Here is a 13842-nt window from a genome sequence, read left to right as displayed (position 1 = left end):
ACAAGTGACGAATGGAGGGGGGGGGCAGACAGCCATTCTTTCTTGCTGTCACCTTACAGATGGGAAACAGGCATTCCCGAAGTCAGCCGCCTTGGGGAAGAGAGGAAGAACGGGGTTCTTTTTGCCATGGCCTAACACGGTGCTTTCCGCTTTTCTAAACAGAAGGTCTAATATTATTAGGATTCTCAGTGCTTCTCCCCCATCCCCCTGTATACACGTACTCTAGAATGCATTTTTCTTATATAGATCCACACACAGTTACTTCATTTTGTTTGAAACCCTTGTCACACCCCCGCTGAGATCCAGAAGTGCTCTGCAGAGCAGCAAAAAAGTGTCTGCATACCTCTTGTGTACAAGATACTGTTCTGGACACTGAGGAGACAGTGAGGAACAAAGCGAAGCTCCTGGTCTTATGGGTCTTTGGATCTTGAGGGGAAGCAGGCAATAAACAAAAGAACAAATAAATATATGCCAGGAGGTGATAACGTTAAAAAAAAAAATTAGGCTGAAGAGAGAAACAGTGATGAGGAGAGTGGCCTTTGATAAAGGGTGAAGTGGGGGCCCTGGTGGCGCAGTAGTTAAGAGCGGAGCTGCTCACCAAAAGGTCAACAGTTCCAATCCACTTTGGAAACCCTATGGGGCAGCTCTACTCTGTTCTATAGCTTCACTATGAGTCAGAATCACTTTGATGGCAATGGGTTTGGTTTGGTTTGGGGTGAAGTGAAGGAGGGAGCCATGCAGATATCTGAAGGAGGAGCCTTCTAGGCAAAGGGCAAAGCCCCTGAGGGACTGCTCAGTTAGTATGTGGCGCAGCAAGCAGGCCAATGTGGCAGTGGGCGTGGGCAAGGGGGTGGGGAAAGGAGATGGGAAGAGCAAGAGTTGGGGCTGAGGACATCAAAAGGACTTTGATTCTTCTCTGAGTAAGATGGGCGACCATGGAGAGTTTTGAGCACAGAAGCGACTTCATCTGGCTTATGTTTCAGAGTGTGACACTGACTTGCCTGTGAAGAATGGACTATTGGGCTGGAGGTGGGGAGGGGTGTCAGGGAATGGTAGGAGCATGGGGAACACTGAGGAAGCTACAGCAATAGTCCAGGCAAGAAATGCTGATAGAAGACTAGGGTGGTGAGAAGTTGTAGAATTCTGGATACACTGAGAAGGTAAAGACAATATAACTTGCCGATTGAAAGCGGAGTATGAGAGAAAGAACAGGGTCAAGGATGATGCCAAGGTTTCTGGTACAACCGGTGGAATGGAAGTTGTCAAGGTGGGGAAGAAACCGAACGGGAGGCTGGATGGGAATTGTCTACCCAGGGGCTAAGCCTGAGCTCTGGTACATAAAGTTGCATCTGGGGCAGGGACCAATCCCCACTGTGGGCTTGGCTTTCTCCCATCTCCTCATCGTTTCTCTCTGTAGACCTTGAAATGGGGAGTTCCATGAGCACACCTTCTACCTACTTATCCTTCTCAGCTGCTCAAACCCATCAATAGCTGTCCTTTCACTCCAGTTCCCTTTGCATTTGCAACAACAGGTACTATGTACAAAATGCTCACAACGCAATTCACGTGCTTTCTAGTGTCCTCTTTGCAACAACGATAAGAAACTGGGGTCTTAAAGTTTAGGTAACTTACCCAGGGTCGCACACTGTAGGCCCGTCTGGTTCCAAAGCCTGCCCTTCACCAGAATACTGCAGGAGCTCAGACCTGGCAGGGGTCCCAGCAAGGCTGCTCGCTCCTGTAATACTCCCTCTTTCCCCAGCACTCTGCCCTCTTTCTAACAGTGCTCACTCCTGACTTCTGTCCTCTCAGGTGGGCTCCCTTGGGAGCTCCCCAGACTCCTCCTTACCTTCCTCTCTCAGGAAGGATGTTAACCAGAATCCTCTTGCCACAAGTTCTTTTCCTCTCCCAGTGGACCCCGAGGCCCTTCACTGCCTCTTCCCACAAGGGAGGAGAAGACCGCCAGTCTGGAGGGATCCACAAGGGTGCCTGGCAATAGGACTAAGCCACGTTCATCTCAGGCTCCTGCTCTCAGAAAACAAAGACACAACCACGAGAGAAGACATATTCCTGGTGCCCAGACTGACCTCTGGCTAGTTTCACAGAATTTCTTATCTCCTTGAGTTAAGACACCAGAGGCCTGGGGCTTTCGAGGTGAGCAGGAACACCTGGGATCACAAGTGTTCTCCTGTGCCATTTCACTGCAGCCTTATAGCACCCTGAGAAGGCAGCTAGTGGACAAAGCACAGGGTTTCCATGACTTCCTCTTGGTTGCCCAACTAGCTAGTCACTTAATTATATCTTAAAGCCAGGTGGTATTGGTGGTTCAGTGGTAGAATGTGCACCTTCCATGCAGGGGGCCCTGGTTCAATTCCTGGCCAATGCACCTCATGGCGCAGCCACCACCCATCTGTCAGTGGAAGCTTGCATGTTGCTATGACGCTGAACAGGTTTCAGCGGAGCTTCCAGACTGAGACAGGCTGGGAAGAAAGGCCTAGAGAGCTACTCCCAAAAATCAGCCCACGAAAACCCTACAGATCACAGCATCGATCACGGGGATGGCACAGTACCGCACAGTGTTTCCTTCTGTTGTTTATGGGCTTGCCGTGAGTCGGGGGCCAATTCAAAGACAGCTGATTGCAACAACAACAAAGCCAGGTCTCTCATGTCTGTCCTAACCCAGAACTCCCTGGCTTCAGGCTTTCCATGCTTGTTAAAAAAAAAAAAAAAAAAAGCAAGAAACAGGATAACTACAGGTTCTCCCCAGCCAGATCTTCACCTCTCTCACAGGTGAGTGAGGAGAGGTCTGTCTCGTCTTCTGCAGGTAACTGCCTGTCGAATTCTTTCTGCTGGCTGCCCTGTGAGTGTTTGCCTGGAAGGTACCATCTCCTGTCAGTTACCTGTCTGTCAAAGATGCTACTTACTTCCCCAGGGTGTTTTTCTGTGCAAGCTGCCACTTTGCCTGACCAGGAAAGTATCTGCTGAGCCAACCCCTCCCTGCTCCACCCCGACCACGGGCACAGAAGGCCTGCTTGATCAGACTTGCAGAGGTCCTGGGAAGAACGGATTCAACAGACAGCTAGAGTGGAAGCAGAGATTCAGGGCAGCTCATTCAGGTGATGTCCCAGGAGAAAACCAAAAGGCAGGAGACATGTGTGAGATCAGACCCGAGACGGGAGCAGCTTTCACCGCTGCCTGCGCAGAACAAAGGCTGGCTTCCCTGGTGCTGCTGACCCATTGCAAACAGGGTGGTCTCAGTGCTAAACCCGTGTCCCTCAGGGCCAGTCTCGTGATGCCCCCACCCCCGGCCCTTACAATTTGTTAGCTGCAAAAGAAAGAATTCTCTCAAGGTAACAGGCTCTCCTTTGGGGGTGGGGGGGATTGTCTAGACTTTTTTTGTTTGTTTGTTTTTTTCTGCAAAGCCTGAGTTTGGGGAGTCAGACAGACCAGCAATGAAATCTTGGCTCTGCCACTTACCAGCTGTGAGACCCAGAACAAGTCGCTGCGAATATCTAAGCTTCAGCCCCCTTATCTGCAGAACAGGATAATACTGTACATTTTCTTGGGACTGCTGGAGGTTGATGGGATAATACCTGCAGTGTTTGGCACCGTGCTGGCGCATAGTAGGGCTCACTAAGTGGTAGTTGTTGTTATTCTCTCTATCAGCTGAAGAACCAGCCAGGCAGGCAGTGCTACCTTCAGTGCTCAGGTGCACAGTCTTGGCCAGCCCTTGATTCTACTGCGGATTCCCTGAGCGGTGGGGTGAGAGGCTGGGCTGTGAGGTTTGCTTCTCTGCTCTCGCCTCACACTATGAGCGGTGCCTGCTGCTTGTGTGTGCTCCCCCTCGGGAGGGAGGCACGCCAATAAACACTGGGCTTCAAGGGTGAAACCAGAGGAACAAAAATTACCTCCTGCACCACACCGCCTTCAGGCAACCTGTTCAATTCTTTTCAGCCACACTCAAGACCTTTATGGTGTTTTAGTGACAAGGGCACTGGTTGCCAACGTGAAACCCACCTATAGAAAGCCACCTTGTTGTTCCCCTTTGAGAAGAGCTGAGCTCCCCACCCCTCCTTCTCCCATTGTCAAAGACCACCCAGTGAAACTTGCTGGCAAACTGCCACGGGCCAGAGAGGCTGGAGCCAGGCTGAGCCCTCAGCCTCCCTCTATACCAGAAGGCTGTGAAATGAAAGCCGCTGATGGGGGGCTTTCACCTGCAGCCGGCTTTGCCTGCGCAGATGGCAGACCACCAAAGGTATCCACGGAGGGGTGCAGGTGATTGTTTTAAAGGCAGGTATAGTGGATGATTCATTAGAATCTAACTCTTGGCTATAATACAGCAGGTTCTTGTATAACTCCTTCACTACAAAACATGCATTCATATTGATGGGGTAAACAGCAGTGTATTTTCATTATGTTGTCTTACTTGCAAAAATGGGCACTCTGTTGACCTACTGCATTATTAAACCATCTCCCTTGGACGCAGTCATGTAAAAAGGAAGAGCTATTATAATATTACTGTGGGATGACATCCATTAGACAGAAAGGAAAAAACAGTCAAGTGGGGGGAGATGATTTGTGAAATAATTAAGAGTAGCCTCTGCTTTCATAGAAAATGAATAAACCCAGAACCCCCAATTTTCCTCCCCAATTAACTGGGACCCATACCTCATAAGCCTGCTGGGATTGTGATGTTAGGTAAGTTCAGACTAGAAAAGGCATTTGCTGAGACTAATCTGGACAAATATTGGCAGGGCCAGAGAAGGTGGGGGAGGTCTCGCTTCAAGAGTGTCCAATTCCAGCCCAGACACTGTTCCCCCGGCCCTTACCTGTGGCTCCCATCCTGTGTGGGATTTACATCCATAGCAGCCAAGGTTCCTGGGCATCTGGGGAACCCAGAGGCTCTCACTTGTCCCTAAAATAAATGTCCCCTCGTTGGCACCCTGGGAATGATTTCAGAGCTCAGCAAATCTACGGCAGGCAGGAGAACAAAGGGTAAATGGAACTGAACGGTAAAAAAGATGAATTCAAGCATGTGTTTCTAGGATTCTCGGCTAAAATCTGGCATAGATGAGAAAGGGGGAAAATCACACATTCTTCTCCCCACCCGCCCAAAAGCAATGCAGTAACTGGATTTAGAAACTTGTGTAAGACCCAGATTTCGGACATTCTGCATTCTGTGTAAATATTCCAGGTTTTAACGTTCCTAAAATTTAAAAGCCACTCTGATCTTGAAATCTGAAGTCTCAAGAATACGTAAGCCTATTGTCCACGGAGCAGAGTCCCCAGGAGGCACAGATGGTTAAGTGCTTGACTGCCAACTGAAAGGTTGGTGGTTCAAACAAGGCCTGGTGATCGGCTTCCAAAAGGTCACAGCCATGAAAACCCTATGGAGTTCTACTCTGACACACATGGAGTCACCATGAACTGGGGTTGACTCGATGGCAGCTGGTTTCGTTTACTACCCACTAAGGAAGAGTGAGTTTTCAGGAGAAAATGATGAAAAATACGTGTAGGCAGAGGTAAAAGAACAGTTATGTACTGCCAGATCCACCTCTGCCTTCAGACTCAGCCTGAGATTCTGACTCTCCTCTCTTAAGAAGTCTTTCTTCATTGCCCCCATCCAGGTACTTTAGCGCCAGGGTTTGTACGGTGTTCTGCATTTCCCTGCCCTTCAGTAATGGGATTTTGGAGGCATGGGCTTTGGTATTGATCCCTGCCAGCCCACATGGAGATGCCAGGCATGCACAAGAACTCAATAGAAGTTTGTTGAAAGGATGAAGGCCCACCCTACACATATTCATCACCTCCACCTTGTCCAGCGCTGTCCACATTCACTTTGGAGAAGAAAGAACATTCCTTTGCCATACTTGCCACTGCTCGGCTCCTTCTGGGTTATTTTTTCTTCAACCCTACTCACTCTACCCAGATTATGCACTTTCTTGTCCCAAGAGAATTGAGACTTCCCTCAACATTTTCTCTGGCAATTGAATTAGGCTGACTGTGCATTATTGGCTATCGTCCTTCTGTTACAATTTTCTCTTACTTCCCAAGAAGCCTGTCCCAGACATCAAAGACCCTCTTTGAACATAAGGCAAAATTTACCATTAGGAACAGAGAAAATTATTTCCCAGCTTTATTTCAGAAGATGGAAAGAAGCAGAATCCCTTTGGGTTTTGTGAGATAAACACTTCCTGGTACGTCAGACCAAGGCATTACTGTAATACCATTGACAGAGACATAAACACAGGGCTTTCCTCACCCAGACCTGAGCAAGGACTTCTCCACAGCAGGGTTAGACTCAAAGTCATATAGTACATGGTTTGTGTCCAACAGGCCTATGAGGGCTTGCCCCAGGGTGAGGGGCATTCCCATGGCCATTCCATGGGAGTAAGGCCATCACAGGCTGAGACTAAAAGAGTTTACCAATTACCATCGAGTCTGTTCTGACTCATGGTGACCCCATGTGTGTCGGAGTAGGCTGTATTCCATAGGGTTTACAATGGCTGGTTTTTTGGAAGTAGATAGCTAGGCCTTTGGTTTGAGGTGCCTCTGGGTAGGCTTGAATCTCCAACCTTACGGTTAGCAGCAGAGCACATTAACTGATTGCACCACCCAGGGACCAAAAGAGTACCAGAGCCTACTAGAACTGACCTGAAGTTTAGCCTACATTCCACTCAAAATCCTAGTCTTCCAATACTCAAGGATGAGAAACACTATCCCCAAAAGGCAACCCAAAACACGAGAAAATGGCTGACCCAAGTAGGCCAGAGATATTAGACTGTGAGTGAAAACCTCACCTGCTTCTTCTACTTCGTTGCTGCTACCCTCCGACGGTGTGAATGTTGACAAGACTTCATGGGTCATGGGTTCCAGGAAGCTTGTTCTGGGACTGAGGAAAAAGAGAAGTCTTTTTAAGAAGTCTTTTGAACAACAAAATAAACAAACAGTTCTGAAGTATTTGCTTTTTATAAGGTGCACTGCTATAAACCATGGTAATTCCTTATTACTCCATTTCATAAATAAGAAAACAGAGGAAAAGTCATTTTTCCAAGGTCATGTTAGGTTTTCTAAGGTTAGCTGTTGTCTAGTTGACTCTGACTCATGGCGACCCCATGTGTGCAGAATAGAACAGCTCCATAGAATATTTATGGCTGTGACCTTTTGGAAACAGATCACTAGGCCTGTCTTCCAAGGTGCCTATGGGTGGGTTTGGACCGCCAACCTTTTGGTCAGTAGTTCAGTGCTTAACTGTTTGCGCCACCCAGGAACTCCTTTCTAAGGTCATGCGGTTGTGTGCCATCAAGCTGATTTCGATTCACAGCAGGCCTGTCGGACAGAGTTGAATTGCCCCATATGGTTTCCTAGGCCGTAATCTTTATAGGAACAAATAGCTAGGTCTTTCTGCCTCAGAGCCACTGGGTGTGTTCAAACCAATATTTAGCTAGCAGTTGAGCACTTAACCATTGCGCCACCAGGGCTCTTTAAAGTTATAAAACAAAAACAAACTACAACAACAACAAAAAAGCTATGGTCACCAAGTCAATTCTGACTCTTAGTGACCCTATAGGACAGGGTAGAACTGCCCCACAGGGTTTTCAAAACCAAAAACCAAACCCATTGCTGACAAGTCAATTCCAGTCCATAGCAACCCTATAAGACAGAGTACTGCCACACAGGGTTCCCAGAACCAAAAACCAAACCCACTGCTGACAGGTCAATTCCAATCCATAGCAACCAAGACTGTAAATCTTGACAGAATTCTCCTGTAGAGCAGGTGGGGGGTTGAACCACTGACCTTTCAGTTAGTAGCCAAGCGCTTAACCAGTGCACCACCAGGGCTCCCTGGCTTTCTGAGAAGATCAGTGGACTAAGGACAATGACTACATTTAAACAGTCCTTTGATCCACTTGCAAAACCATTGCCTTTGAGTTCAGCATTCCATTTTCATCAATATTCACCAGATAGTTCTTAAGAACACCTTATAAACAGGTGTCATACAGAGTAAGGTAGGCTTACAGGGAAGGCGTTTGGGGTAATAAGGCAGCAAGCAAGGAATGAACTCAGTAGAAACCAAGGGTCAGCTACTAGATGGTCCAGCTGGAGCAGGCGGCTCCAGGTGAAGCTATATTACGACAAAGGGGGACCAAACCACATATGAGAGGACTAGGAAATTTGGATGTTTACTAAAGACTGACTTTAAGCTGAGTGGTGACCTGATTATGTTATGGGACTGATGGAAGCTGGGTGGGTGGTGATAAATGGTCAGCAGAGGGCCCAGCCAGGTGTCAGCAGCCACGGCCAAGGGCATGAGCAAGCATGGTGATTGCAGGAATGGAAAAGATGGCGCAGACGGCTGGAATAGTCAGAAAGGCTTGGCAACTACTGAGCACCCTGGGCAAGCCTGGGGAGGGCACCTAACTCTGTAGCAGTGGTGATGCAGGGTGGGTTAGATTAGTGTTTGAGTCGGTGGAGTTTACACGCAGAGCCAGGACTCCAACTAGGGTTTCCTAATGCTAAGGGCAGTGCCACTTGAAATGGATCCTTTAAACCTAACTTCTTCCCCTTCTCTCTACCCATTACCAACCACGAGGGCTTCAAGGAGCAAAAGCTTTATTTAGGAAGGCTTTTTTGGTAAACATGAATTTCTAAATTAAAAACAAACACCTTCTCCCGTTCCACCCTGCTCAACCCCAAATGTCTGGCTCAGCCTCACAAATTATGGAAATATTATATGTTTAAGGCCACTCATGTGGGAGCATTCTTAGGTCTTGGGTTGTTCCCACCAACGGCGAAGTGGTTTCTCATCAGAGTCACATTCTGGCCCCATAGGGTATTAAAGAAAAGGCTTTAAAAGTGAGAACATTAAACACAGGAGCAAAAACATTGTGGTTGGACCTATCTGCTCCCTGTGAGTTTTTGGTCAGAAAGGTTTCTAGGAATACTTCTGGACTATCTGACTACAACAGAGTCTATGCCATTATCACAAACATGCAACAAGTATGTATGTATGGAGAGAAGTTATGTTACAAGACTGTGGGCAATTAAAAAAACATTTTATTTATTGTTAGTAGATACTTGCACAATAAATAAAAATGGGAGGGGGACCATTTCTTAACTAAGAACTTATTCTCCTGGGAAAAAGGGCTCACAGTGTGTCTGAAGCATATATAAATATTTGCTGGGTTAAACTATGAAAAAAAAAGAAAATGACAAGAAATTCCTGATGTTAAAGTGAACAGATTCATCCAAATCTAGCTCACCACTTTCTTTCCTCTCCCTTCCCAGTTTCCATTCCCTTCTCCTTTCCTATTTCTCCCAGATCGCAAGGAGGGTTAGGTTTTGCAGGGAAGAAAGCAAAGTCCAAATGTTCTAGCATTTGGTGCCAGGTTAATGCTTCCATATTCAGAGGCCACAAAGGACTGGACAGCAACTATCTGGTGCCTTTGGGTTTCCTCAGAGGTAGTTTAAAGGCACAGAAAGATGAAGGTTTCATATATTAACCATATCAATGACTTCGCCTAAATTTGAGCCCAGACCCCCAGGCGCTCGCGGAACTCTGTCCATTAAGCTCACCCCGCTAGCCTTTCTTAAACTCTGTGGGGTTCACAGGGAAGTCAACTGAATTGTTTCATTCGTCAAATCCCCTATTCATTCTTAGGTCTTGGAAATCATAGATCAGTTGCTGAAGAGAGCTGTGATCCCAAACACTTGAAAAGCACTTCAAAGAAAAGAAAATCTCTGGACACATTTGGAGGACTGAAAGGAAGATGAATCACACTCCTTATCAAAAGTTGGCCAACTGATCAACAGCTAAGCAGGTTCCTTCCCTTTTTTTCTTCCCCACCCCCACCCTCACCCCCACAGTTGTGGTCAAGGAACCAACAACCGGCATGGCCTGTGTCAACCTCCTCTCCCCAATGAAGCCAGCAGGCTATGGCTTGGGCAATCTCTCCTGAGTCTCTTGCAATGTTACTCCTCTGAGATACCTTGAAAAAGGATGAAAGGGGCAGTGTCTGAGGTTTCAATCCTTAGGCTTTGTAGGTATAGATGGCCTCTAGCTTCCTAAAAGGTCAAACTCTGTGTAATAAATTAATATGAGGACAGGCAGTGTCAGCAACGTGGCCTGAATAGGCAACTCTGCTTTCATTTTTACTTCTTTCCATGAACTCACTCCCAAAACTCATTTGGCATGAAAATCATAACTCCATTGCTGTTTCCACCTCCCCTCCAACCCACTGACCCCAAGGTGCTTCGGGATAACCACGGGAACCCTCTGGGTTTCAATTATAAGACCATTAAAAAGTGCCAATTATATGACCTCAGAAACATTCCCGGGAAACCTGTTACACACCTCAAAATGGCCAACCTCTTGGCTCTGATTCACTTAAGTTCAGAAAACAGGTCGCCCCGATGTAAGGCTGCCCCGGCCCCCACAGCAGTCAGACAAGACCATGTTTGAATATTTTCCATGCTGCCCCTGAGAAAATGAAGAATGATTGATTGGCTGTAACCAAAGGGATGAAAACCCATCACAGAGCTGGGCTGCCTGTGAAGGGTCCAGTCACCAAATAAATCAGAAATGTTTGCACGTTCAAGAATTTTAAAATCACACTCATTAGATGGCCAATGTTTGCAAGGTTCTGGGCAGCAAATAACTAGAAGACAAATTTCTGTTGGGTACAGGGTACCTGGAGATGGCATAGGGGCCTGAAACCAAAGTATCTTTTCACTCAGTCCACTCAAAGAGGTAACTCTGGGTTAAAAACTTACAGGAACCCATTTGACTTGCTGAGAAGGGATGGGGGCAGTGGCAGAACACCCCACCACACCCAGAAAGTGCCTGTTTAGGATTGCTGGTGTGCGGTTTGGGTATTCTTAGCTCTACTGCCACATCTCTGTAGGAAGGCAGCAAGCTTTCAAGTAACTCTGCCACTGCCACCCCGTCTCCCCACCCAGGCCCCAAAACAAATCTAAGCAAAACAAAACAATTTCCTTCTTAAACTTCTCCAGACCAGGTCGGGCTGTTCATCACCTGCCTCTCAAAATTTTCCTATCATCTGGAAAACCTAACTACACGGAACACCCTGAAAATTAAGCAGGCCTTTCAAAACCCCAGGGGAAAACTTGTCCTCGGTCCCTTGCTCTTCCCCACAGCCCCTTCCCACTTGTTCCCGAGTTTCATTTCCCCCTTCCTCTCTCAGTCACACAAACAAAAACTCCAAGGGCACAACCCCAGGGAGACACTACGCGCGCACACGCACACAAGCATACACACACCCTTTTCCCGCTGCCCCAACCCCAGGACATCTCTGTGCACTCCAGCCCAGCCTCGCCCTGCCTGGCCTTCCAGCCATGGATGCTTTCCTGCAGCTGTCCGGCTCCAGCTCCGCTCGGTCCCTCACTTTAGCGGACTCCTTTTAAAATGCCAGCTACGATAAACCCTCACCACTGAAGAGCCAAATGGGTGTTGGGTGGATCTATGTATTTGCAGCCCCCCAGTGGGTTCTCCCCACGGCCGGGCGCAAGGAGCCGCAGCACTGGTGTCAACCTTCCCGGTTAGTTTGGGAGGCTGCCCGGGCCCTTCTTCCACCCGAGAACCTTCCGGGAACTGCGCGGACGAAATAACCACGACTCCGCCAACTTGGGCCGGCAAGGAACCAAACGCTGAGCCCCTGGGCCCGGCCGCAGCTCGCTGGCGGCGGCAGCCGGGGGGACCCCAACTTCTCCGGCGCCGGCGCGTCCCGGTCAGCCACCCGTCCGGCGCTCCCTCGACATCGCCCGGCCTCCGGCAGCCTCCTGCCCCTTCTCTCCCCAAACCAACACAGAAACACAACTTTTTATGAAAAGAAAACAAACTTCAGCGGCAGGACTTACCTCTGCTGCAGCTGGCGCCTGGGAAGGGCAAGCCAGGGCTCGGGGGCCAGAGTCGTGGGCGCGCGGTGAGCCACGCACACCGCGCCACACGGACACCCAGAGCGCACAGTGACACCCAGGGACACACAAAACGGGACAGCGGCCGCAGCGGGAGCCACGAAAGAGCTCCACACCGAGACGTTGCGGCCAGGGAGGGAGGGCGCGTGCGGGCGCGCGTGGCTGCGGCGGGTGTGAGTGTGTGTGAGTGTGTGTGAGTGTGTGTGGGGTGTGCGCGCGCGGCGGCCGACACCCGCAGGCCCGGGCTCAGGGTCCCCGCGGCAGGAAGCGGGGGCTGCGGCGGCGGTGGCAGCACGGGGACAAGGCAAGGGACGCCGCGCCTGGCGCACCCGGTCCCTCCATATGGAAGAAGCTTTTTTGGATGACTGAACTCGCAAACAATTCCTTCTTTTGCTTCTCCTCTTTGGAGCCTCCCATTACGGCGCGAGGAGGAGGAGGAGGGAGGGATCAGAGGAGGCGGGGAGCAGGGGGAGGAGCAAAAGGAAACAGCCAAAAGTCTTGGAAAGGAAGCTGGGGGGGAGGCTGTCCCCAAACTCTCCGGCAGCCTCTCTCTCAACACCCATTTTCTGCTGCCCCTGAGTCGCGCGCTCTCACCTCCAAACTTCTCTTTTTTCCCCATACCAAAAGCAGTGTCCTCTGTCTTTCCCTCACACGCACTGTCTCCCCTGAACCCCCTACTGTCTGGTTAACTTCACCTCAGACCCTTCCTCTCCTCTACTGTCCTCCTGTCCTCTCGCTAGTCTCTGCTTTCCAAGCGTTTTTCTGACACCCACCTCTCCACAGTTTCCTCCTTCATTCTGCAAACAATTGGATACATAATTAAAAGCAAACTTGCTGTTATTAAATGCTCCACCACAAAAGCCGGGGCAGCGTCAGTAGAAAAAAACGATAAGGAAGCCAGCTTCGGGAAATCCCAGGGCCGCCGGCCTCCTCCCCCTCCCGCCTTGGGGCGGGATGGTTGGCCGGGTCTTCTGCTGACAGCGCTCTGACCTCCATTCATCATCCCAGGATAGAGAAGCCCCGGGAGAGAGACTGGAGAGCGAGGCCTGGGGGTGATGGATAATGGCCACAGAGAAAAGTTAGCTATCTCGGGTGTGTGTGTGTGTGTGTGTGTGTGTATGTGTTAAACACTTACTCCGAGCAGTGGTTCTCAAACTTGAGTTGCATTAGAACCCCCAGACCAAAAAACAAAAACAAAACACCCAACTAAATAAACCAGTTGCTTCCTGGTCGATTGTGACTCATAGCAACCCTGTAGAATAGAGTAGAACTGCCCCACAGAGTTTCCAAGGAGCTCCTGGTGGATTCAAACTGCAGACCTTTTAGTTAGCAGGTTAACTACTATGCCACCAGGGTTTCTGAACCCCTGGAAGGCTTATTAAAACACGAATCGCTGGGTTTCATCTCCAAGGTTCCTGATTGGGTAGATCTGGGCGTGGATCTGAGGGTCTGGGTTTCTAACAGGTAACCAGTTGACGCTGATGATGCTGGTCAAGGACCACATTTTAAGACCCATCGCTCCAGAGAGTATGAGGATGTCAAAAAAAAGCTGCTGAGTTGGCGGTATGTTGGGTCCCCTCATTCTTTAGGAATGAAACATAGATTGTGAAAGGTCATTCAGCCCATGTCCTCATTCTGCAGCTGAGGAAACCCGGGCCCAGAAGGGTGAAGCCATGTGCCCTGAGTGAAACGCAAGTCTGTGACAAGATGGCAAGGAAGCTGTCCTGGGAATTAATTGATTGGCAAACGGTGTGATGAATGAAGGCCCCATACTACCCTAGGTGCTGCGATGGCTGCCCTTGGGGAGTTGGGAAGCTGCTGTGTGGCTCTGAGAAAGTCACTTAACCTTTCTGGGACTCGCTTTTCTTCTGTTTCTTATCAGTACAAATACGTACTCCATCTATGCTGAGT

At 49.1% G+C, this 13842-nt stretch overlaps 1 protein-coding gene across 10 annotated transcripts in view; it reads right to left on the bottom strand.

The window, feature by feature from the left end:
- BOC (BOC cell adhesion associated, oncogene regulated) overlaps nt 1-12348 on the bottom strand; it is a 92377-nt gene extending 80029 nt beyond the window's left edge. For 4 of the 10 annotated variants that reach the window (XM_049876586.1, XM_049876552.1, XM_049876516.1 and 1 more), the window contains exons 1-2: nt 11875-12347; nt 6798-6889 (exon numbers count right to left, since the gene is read on the bottom strand). The gene's annotated coding sequence lies outside the window, so the exon portion shown is untranslated. The other 6 variants (XM_049876536.1, XM_049876526.1, XM_049876597.1 and 3 more) reach the window with 4 other exon arrangements.
- Between the last annotated feature and the right edge of the window lie 1494 nt (nt 12349-13842).

Source organism: Elephas maximus, chromosome 1, assembly GCF_024166365.1.
Source record: "Elephas maximus indicus isolate mEleMax1 chromosome 1, mEleMax1 primary haplotype, whole genome shotgun sequence".
Taxonomy (NCBI): Eukaryota; Metazoa; Chordata; class Mammalia; order Proboscidea; family Elephantidae; genus Elephas; species Elephas maximus.
The sequence above is the reverse complement of the archived record's forward strand: the minus strand, read 5'-3'. Positions and strand labels throughout refer to the sequence as shown.